The following is an 8,423-nucleotide window of genomic DNA, read 5'->3' on the forward strand; positions in this document are numbered from 1 at the left end:
TGGTGAGAATTTTGCCATTTTTCGTCATTTTTGGCCAATTCCTTATGGGAAATCACATGTTAAATTTTTTCTGATCAAAGGTCAAACCTATGAACTTTGGCAAAATTCGAAAATTTTGTCTTTTCTCCTCTATCTTAATTTATCCATCAGATCTGAGTTCCCGGGAATCATGGACACCAAATTAGGCGTCTATATCATGAGCGATCGCAACCCTACAGCTCATGAGAGTTGCTAAAAAAATTAAAATTTCCAAATTTTGCAATATTTTGCCCAATAAATGCCATTTTCTTTGGATCTGTAGGAAAGACAACCTCCCAGGCATGGTCATCTAGTCGACAACGTAGGTCTGTGCTATCCTAGTAACATGAATTGGACGTAATTGAACTTACAAATTGAAATAATGGACCATACAAGGTTCCTTAATAACGACATTGCCCGCAAGGTTTAACTCACAGCTATGCCAGTTCTCAAGCGTTTTCGCTGGTTGACGGCGCAATTTGTAGGGAATTTGAGTGCCTAAAAATAATGCCTTCTTGTTTGCCAAATCTGCTTGCAACATGATGAAAACGTGCGTTAGATGAAAATGAAGTGAAGTTTCGTTTCGGAACGTGCGTTAAATGAAAACGTGCTAATTCACGCTAAACGTGCTAATTCACGCGTGAAATCGCTTATCTTAATTTCTTCTAGGTTGGGGGCAGAGTTAAGCATCCTTTGGAAAAACGTTGCACCATCCACCTCCATCTCATCGACAGATGCGTTTAAGTTATAAATGGTAAAGGTGACCACCTTAAGATTTGGCAATGGTCGAAATTGCGGGATTTCGTCATTCCCCCATTTATCAACCAGGATGGATAATCGGTTCCGGAATTTGAACGTGCTCCATATTTCTCCCCGTTTGGGTATATTTTGTATGTGAATGTGCACGTTAAGTTTGGTCAAAAATTCTGATATTGCAGGCATCACGACGGGTGAGTCGTTGTCGGAGGTGGTTGCCCTATTTAGGAAGCGAGGTAAGGCATCGGGTATCTGATAATCCGATTCCATCACGAGGGAAATGCTATTGGCCAGTCTGGGGTTGAAGGAGGTCATGTCCTTTGGGATTTTGGACACGTTAAGGCAGCTTGACCTCCCGAGGAACGTAGCGCTGAGGTCGGCCCAAACGGTGCAGACGAGTCGGACGGAGTTCTTCAAAGCGGTGAAATTCAGATGGGAGAAAATATTTCCCAGAATCTGAACAAACAAAGCCCGTCAATTAATTTTTAGTGAATAAACGTGATTTTGAAATGTGCATCAACCCGCAGAATCCAATCAAACAATCCGTCAAGACCCACACGCTTTCAAAAGTCAAAGCAATTAGCAGCGCTAAAAATTCATCAGTGCTACATGTGCTAAATAAATACTTTCCTGTATTAAGGCAATACATATCTATATGTGTATTTAAATTGTTAATTCGAAGGTGCTGCAACGTGCTAAAATCATTGACTGAAACATTAAATTCAAATTGTTACACACAACTTTACTCAAACTTGCTTTTCAATAAATTCACCAAAAACTGTCGAAGTCAAATTGTGTCATATATTCAACTAAGGATACTTCTAAGGTTCTTAAATTTTGTCACTTGACAGGGACGGGGGGCGTCTAGGGCTCCAATGAGGTCGTAACTATGTACATATGTACATATGTTAAAATGGGACACAAGTCGCAGGGTGGAGAGGTGGTCCAGAAAATCGCAATTTATACGTGATATAGTTGGGTCAAATTTATTGTGCCCAAGAAAATAATATTTCGTTCCAAAGAAAATTAATAATTTTCTGCAATCATGAAATCTGCAATCCGGTTAATTTTTTTCTCCAAAGAAAATATAAAACATTCCAATGAAATAGTAAAATTTTATGTAGTGATAGTGATAGTTAGTGTAGATAGGGTAGGAGTAAAATCTAAACGTGGGAGGAAGAAGTTAGTTGAAAAGGCTTTGGTCATTGATAAATATTTACTTGAAATTTAATTTCAATTATCTACGATATATATTGTAAATCTCGTATTTTATGCATTGAGATTTTTATTATTAGCTCGTCCTGCGTAGCATGAGAGCTATTGAATTCCTCCTGTCCGTCTGTCCGTCTGTCCGTCTGTCTGTTAATTAGTTTTTTGCATCAATTGATACTAATTAAATAGGGCCATGTCCAGTTTTTAGGATATTAATGGCCCCATTCGTAATGAACAAGCGACGACACAAAATGGTCCTAAGCAATTGGGGGAATTGATGCCATACGCACCAAAAGTGCAGAACAACCAGTAGGAATGGGTTCGCACCAGAGGGGTCGAAATTATGTCAAATTTATGGGTCTATTTTGTCCGCTTATTTTCCACCATTGGTGCCAAATTATATGCATAAAAATAATGCATTTATTTGCGGCGATTGTTGTGCACCGTTGGTGCAAAATTGTGTCAAAATTATGCATATAATTTGTCCGATTATCTTGCACCTTCGGTGCGAAGTTATACGCAAATAGTGTTTCAGGGCGAGCTATTTCTAACGTTACAACGGTTTATTTTTATTTGTTTGGAATTCGTTCTAAAAATCTTGGAATAAAAAATAATTAATTGCAAAATCTATAATTGGAACAAAATGTTAATTTTCTTTGGAAAAAAACATATTTTTCTTGGATGGTTTAATTACACCCGATATAATTCATAGATGACCCTTATACGCAAAAGGAATTTACTCACTAGAAAGTTCTCAGAGTCAATTTGACAATTGAATAATTTGTAATTTGCAATTACCAGTGGATTCATGAGGGCCTTTGTCCAAGCCGGAATTTGGACAGGCCCCATATTCTCAAATTTCTCGATAACCTCGTCTTCTTCTGTAGATTGCATTCTTGTTTCACTCCGCCTTGTCAGAAATATTGCATTGGCAAATAATACAAATTATTCGCTTGCTTAATTTGCTCAATAGATTGTAAATACTAAATAGCCCGGACTTGAACCCAATCGAGAATCTGTGGCCCTATCTCAAGAATAGCGCGTATGAGCAGCCAATTCCACGAACCCGTTCTTCTTTAATTCGACGCTTCCAAAAAAAATGGAAGGAAATTTCGGTTACCGTTTTGGAAAATCTGACGCAGAGTTTCCCTAAACGAATTAGAGATATGCAAATTGCGTGTGGAGGCATCACTAAATACTAAGGTATTGTATACCAAAAGGATTTATGTTAAAAAAAATTTTAGTACAAATAAAATCACTTTTATTACCCCCCCAAAAGTGGACTCGTTTTTAAGTGGACACACTGTAAAGGCTGTTTCAAAATTAGATTTTGACTCCAAGATTATAACGGGTTTCTATGTTTGTGGTATTTGCGTGGTAATTTGTATCTTAGCTTTTGTTGGGGAAATTGTGGATTTATGGATCATGCACATATGCAAAAACGAACATATTTAAAACTGTAAGTATTGAAGTGCCTTCGATATAAATTTACAATTCACTAAGTAAATGAATAGGATAATGCATTTAAATAATTCTATAACTATGGAATTTTGATAGTAAACAAGTACATAGGCTTTTATTGTTAATCAGTTTAAAGCGTTTATTCTTAATTTCACTATCTGCGATCGGGTTCTATGTCTTACACATATATTCAATCTCACCAAGTTCTTTTCAAAACGTAAGTTTCCTAAGAAACTTATGTTTTATAACATGGCCCGACATGTGCTACCTCAAACAGTACAGAAATGGATGTATGGACATTTGGAAGCATAATAATTCTATGTAGTTTTTGTTTAAAACCAAGAAAGTATTTAAGTTAAATGGACGGCTTTAAGCGGGCGATCTCGAACTTGCAAATCAAAACATATTTCAAAAACCCTAGCCTCACTGTCCCAAAAATTTCGTTAAATTTAATTTATTACTACAGGTGCAATAGACCACAGATTCGTCACTACCAGGACACCCTCTAATCTTAGAAAATAAAATAAAAATTACACAAATAACCGAGGAACGAGGTGTGCGTATAATTGTAATTTTCGAGCACGACCAGACTAGTAGACTACCTAATCAGGTCATCCGTTGTAATTGGGTCAAACCCATTCTTCGAATAATTGCGTCGACTAACTTAACTTATTCATTTATACTTAATCCAAAATTTAGGTTAATTGCAGTTACGTCAATGCTCCAATTTAAATACATGGCTTATGAACATTGACGACGCAATGGGTGGAAAGCAAGGTAGAAGGCTATAGCAATACCAGAACTTTTGTACCAAAGTTTTGACAATTTTGGTACACAAAAAATTGTATTAAGAAGCCATTCGCGATTGTCATTTTTACCCTGCTACTGGTTCTGTAACCTAAATTCATATACTTTAGATCGTTGAAAAACAAAAAGAAATGAATATGTATTTCTACGACTAACTTCAAGCCTAAAATTTCCGTAATTCAAGAAATTGAAAGGGTGGATCGATTTAATGCCGCGAATTTGGGTTCAAAATCAGAATCAAAGAGTAAAAGCAAGTATTGCTAATGGTCTCGACCAGCGCGATTGCGTAACACATTGATGTTGCAGCATGACGTTGAATTGTGGACCACCTGGTTAAAAGATTTTTGTTACTCTATCCAAGATAAGTATGTCGAAGCTTAGTTTCAATTAAATTTTACTCAAGTCCGAAATTCTGTAATCATGGTTTCAGCTGTTAAACAATTTTTCAAATCACTTTTACCTCCTGCTCCATCCGCACCCCCGATCGAACCGTTCTCCAACTTTTACTACTTAATTCTCCAGTACATACTGAACCTCGGGAATTACTTCGGTGTGACAAGCATGTCCTGGGATGCATCAAATTTAACCACTAAGATCACTAGATCACCGTGCATTTATTGGAAGTGCGTCTGCGCAATGACAGCCTATATATTGCATTCGGTTTTCCTAATCGTTAAAGCGATCCACTGTTCCTCAGAAAACTGCTCAGTGATACATTTATGTCATATCGTCGTCTTCCTCAGCTACACCACATACGTCACCTTATCAATGACAGTGACGATACTGCAGGCCCACACATATTCGCACAGTATCAATCTGATTTTGGATTATCTGGAGAAATATTACGGTACTCTATAATGACACGTAATTTAGTTTATAATTTGAGAAATGTGCAAATTTCTAAAGTGTCTTGATTTAATTCGCCCCGATGATGGTTGATGGATGATGGCCTCGAACTGAAACTATCCTTATGAAAGCTTAACAATCAAGATCCAAGTTAATAGTTTTCTTTGAAATTGTACCATTTATGGAATGAAGATTAGTCCTAATGAAAGGATCATAACATTCACCACAAAATCCAAAGCACTGGTGTTGAGTTACAAGTTTTAAAATATTAGGAAAATCGGGACACATTAAATCAAAACCCTTTAGACTCATATATTATTAGCTCGCCCTGCGTAGCATGAGAGCTATTGAATTCCTCTTGTCCGTCTGTCTGTCTGTCTGTCTGTCCGTCTGTCTGTCTGTGTGTCTGTCTGTCTGTCCGTCTGTCTGTTAATGAGTTTTTTGCATCAATTGATGCTAATTAAATAGGCCCGTGTCCGTTTTTTACGAAATTAGTAGCACCATTGCTGTCAAGCAATCAGTCTCGAAAAATTGTGCGAAATAATTGGGGGAATAGGTGCAACCCGCATCAGTGGGGCATATTATCCCGTAGTAATTCACATCCCATTTTGCAATCAGTGAACCTCGAAAAAGTGTCAATATTCTGTATCAATTTTCCTCATTTCTGCTGCACCAATAGTGCAATTGTTTCTAATATATCTGGTTCTTTCCATTAGTGAACATCGAAAAAGTGTCAATATTCTGTATCAATTTTCCCCATTTCTGCAGCACTGCATTGTTTAGCCTGTCATTTAAGTATGACAGAGCGAGCTACTTCTACCGCTACAACGGTTTATTTGTACATAATATCAAATCTTAAGTTATTATTGAAATTTACTAACGTTAATTAAATACTTTGATATAATTCGTTGTCTCTTTTCTCTATCCAATCCCAACAGGAAGGTGGCCTCTACCCGACGCTAGAAAAAGAAATGGACCCTTTCTGAGCAAAATCCTAATCTTTCTCCAGCTCGTCATGATCCTCGTTCCCGCAACGTTTGCAGTTCATGCAGCAACGTTTCCGGAATTTCCCATTTATATTTCCTCCCATTTCCCACCTCCTTACTCTAATCTGCTCATATCCATAAATTCCTTGGTTTACTGGGTGCTGCTTACTCAATCCTGGATCTTTACAACATTCACCTCCAAGGTGTCTTGACCCATCAGATCTTCTTAACGCCAATAATGGTGACGGATCTGCGCGCTGGATCTAAAAGGTCTGACCTCTTATCTCGGGTCAACTTGCCAAAGGAGTATCGCAGCTTTGAAATTGTCCAGTTGCTCAGAATGGAACCCTATGAAAAATTGATCCTACATACCATTCCACACCACAATTTATACTTTAATGATCTTCGCGTGGGCGATCTTAGTTCAAAATTCGCATAATGTCGATGGAAAAACTGTTATCATAATTTTTCACTATGTCCTTGGGTTCAGTATTTTCTGGGGGTACGCTCTACACTTTGGGGGATACTTCGTTTCTCAAAACGTCAAAACGTTGAGGTCTTGGATTAAACTTAATTGGAATTATGGGGATAAGAAGTATATACAAAAATTTGCAAAATCTTGTAAACCCTTGCAAATGGGGGAACAGACGAGATTCAAGTTTAATAAGTTGAGTCTTTTGTTTTTCATTAGGGGTATTTCAAGGGGTGTTGTGAGAATTTTGCTTACGTCGTAATAATCTTGGAAATATGTGGATGATTTTATGTATTCAGTAGATAAAATGATTAAGGTTTCATTTAATCCTTACGCGGCATGTACAAATGTCTGCAAATCAATTATTTTCAGTTATTTTAGTTTTTAAACAATTTATTCTAGAAGGATTAGGCAATAGTAAGCTATGGGCTACCATGCGTCGATTGCGTGCCCGACTACCAAAAATACTGACGTGATGTTACCACAACGTATTGGATGAATTCAAAGAAATATTTTATTCTTAGGCTTAACATATTTAATTAATCATTGACCAATGTACATACATATATACTTAAAAATAACGTTTCAAAACAAACTACAAAACTATGGTAAACAAACTAATAAATCATGTATTTATTCATGAAATTATTGAATAACGAATACATAATACAAAACAAACTACAGACGGAGAAAATATTGTGCAGGGGTATGTAAAGTATTTAATAGCGTGCTATCGCAAAGTGTAAAACTATACATTTATGCAATTGCAAACCGTTTTAATAGTTTGTCCGTGTTTTTGTTCACGCATTTTTTGTTTTTCCTTACCGATTATGAACCACTAATTAAAAAGTTGGGGAAAGTTTGAAATCCATGCAAAAAATTAAATCGTACCCTTGCGGGTTTTTAATGAAAATTGTGTCTAATAATTAGTTAACACTTTGAAACGCCTCGGTTTACTTGAATTACATCTTTGATACGTCGCGACATGAATTCTACTAATTTTTTGGTCACCTCCAGTCTGACCTTTACCCACACTTCGCTTAAAATAACATGCAAGTCATGTTTGGACTTCGGTTATCGGTTCGAAATCCTCCTCGCCAATTATGGCCATCAATGTTGGCTTAGGCTGATGGCAGTACGTCAGGCAACCCACGGAAGAGCATTAATTCGATTTTTATCGAGGTACCGATTAATAAACTTTGAATATTTTTGGGCTCCGCCTCGAAGTGCAAAATTATTTTCGTCACGAGTCTCAATTTCCTCGCTCAGCGGACTTGGTTTTCCTCCAGAATTGTCTGCTGGACTTCCTTCTTGATGATTGACTCAGTAAAGATAAAGTTTCGACACAATTCCAAATTTTATGGCCCAAACCATCACAATTCATACACTTTGTTACACGGTATTTTTCATGCATCCGGGTTTATGGGCTTCTCCAGGTCTCCCCCACATTTTCACGCCCGTATTTGACCTATATATGTTTATTGTACTTCTGTCATGTGGAATTCCACGCTACCAGTCATCCAAAGTCCATCCACTGTAGTCCTGGGCCCATTTAAGACGCTGCGCCATATTTCACTTATGAATGAATGGCTTCTTGGTCGCAGCTGGACCCTTAAATCCCCTTTCCCGGATCCGGTTTCTGATGTTTTGAGTGGAAACCGTTCTTTTGTATTGTTTTTTAAGTTCAGATGCAATTTTAGTGGCCAAAAGTCCTCAGTTGGTCAAGATCTAGCTGATTATACTTCAATGCTAGCCCTTGTTGATCGCCGTTGTGTGCCCGAGTCAATGAAAACGGCTCAAGAATCCAGTTTTGTTCTATGCTAGGGCAAGGAATTGGATAGTAGGCTCCTAAAACTTTATCCGTA

Source organism: Folsomia candida, unplaced genomic scaffold (genome assembly GCF_002217175.1).
Source record: "Folsomia candida strain VU population unplaced genomic scaffold, ASM221717v1 Fcan01_Sc039, whole genome shotgun sequence".
Lineage (NCBI taxonomy): Eukaryota > Metazoa > Arthropoda > Collembola > Entomobryomorpha > Isotomidae > Folsomia > Folsomia candida.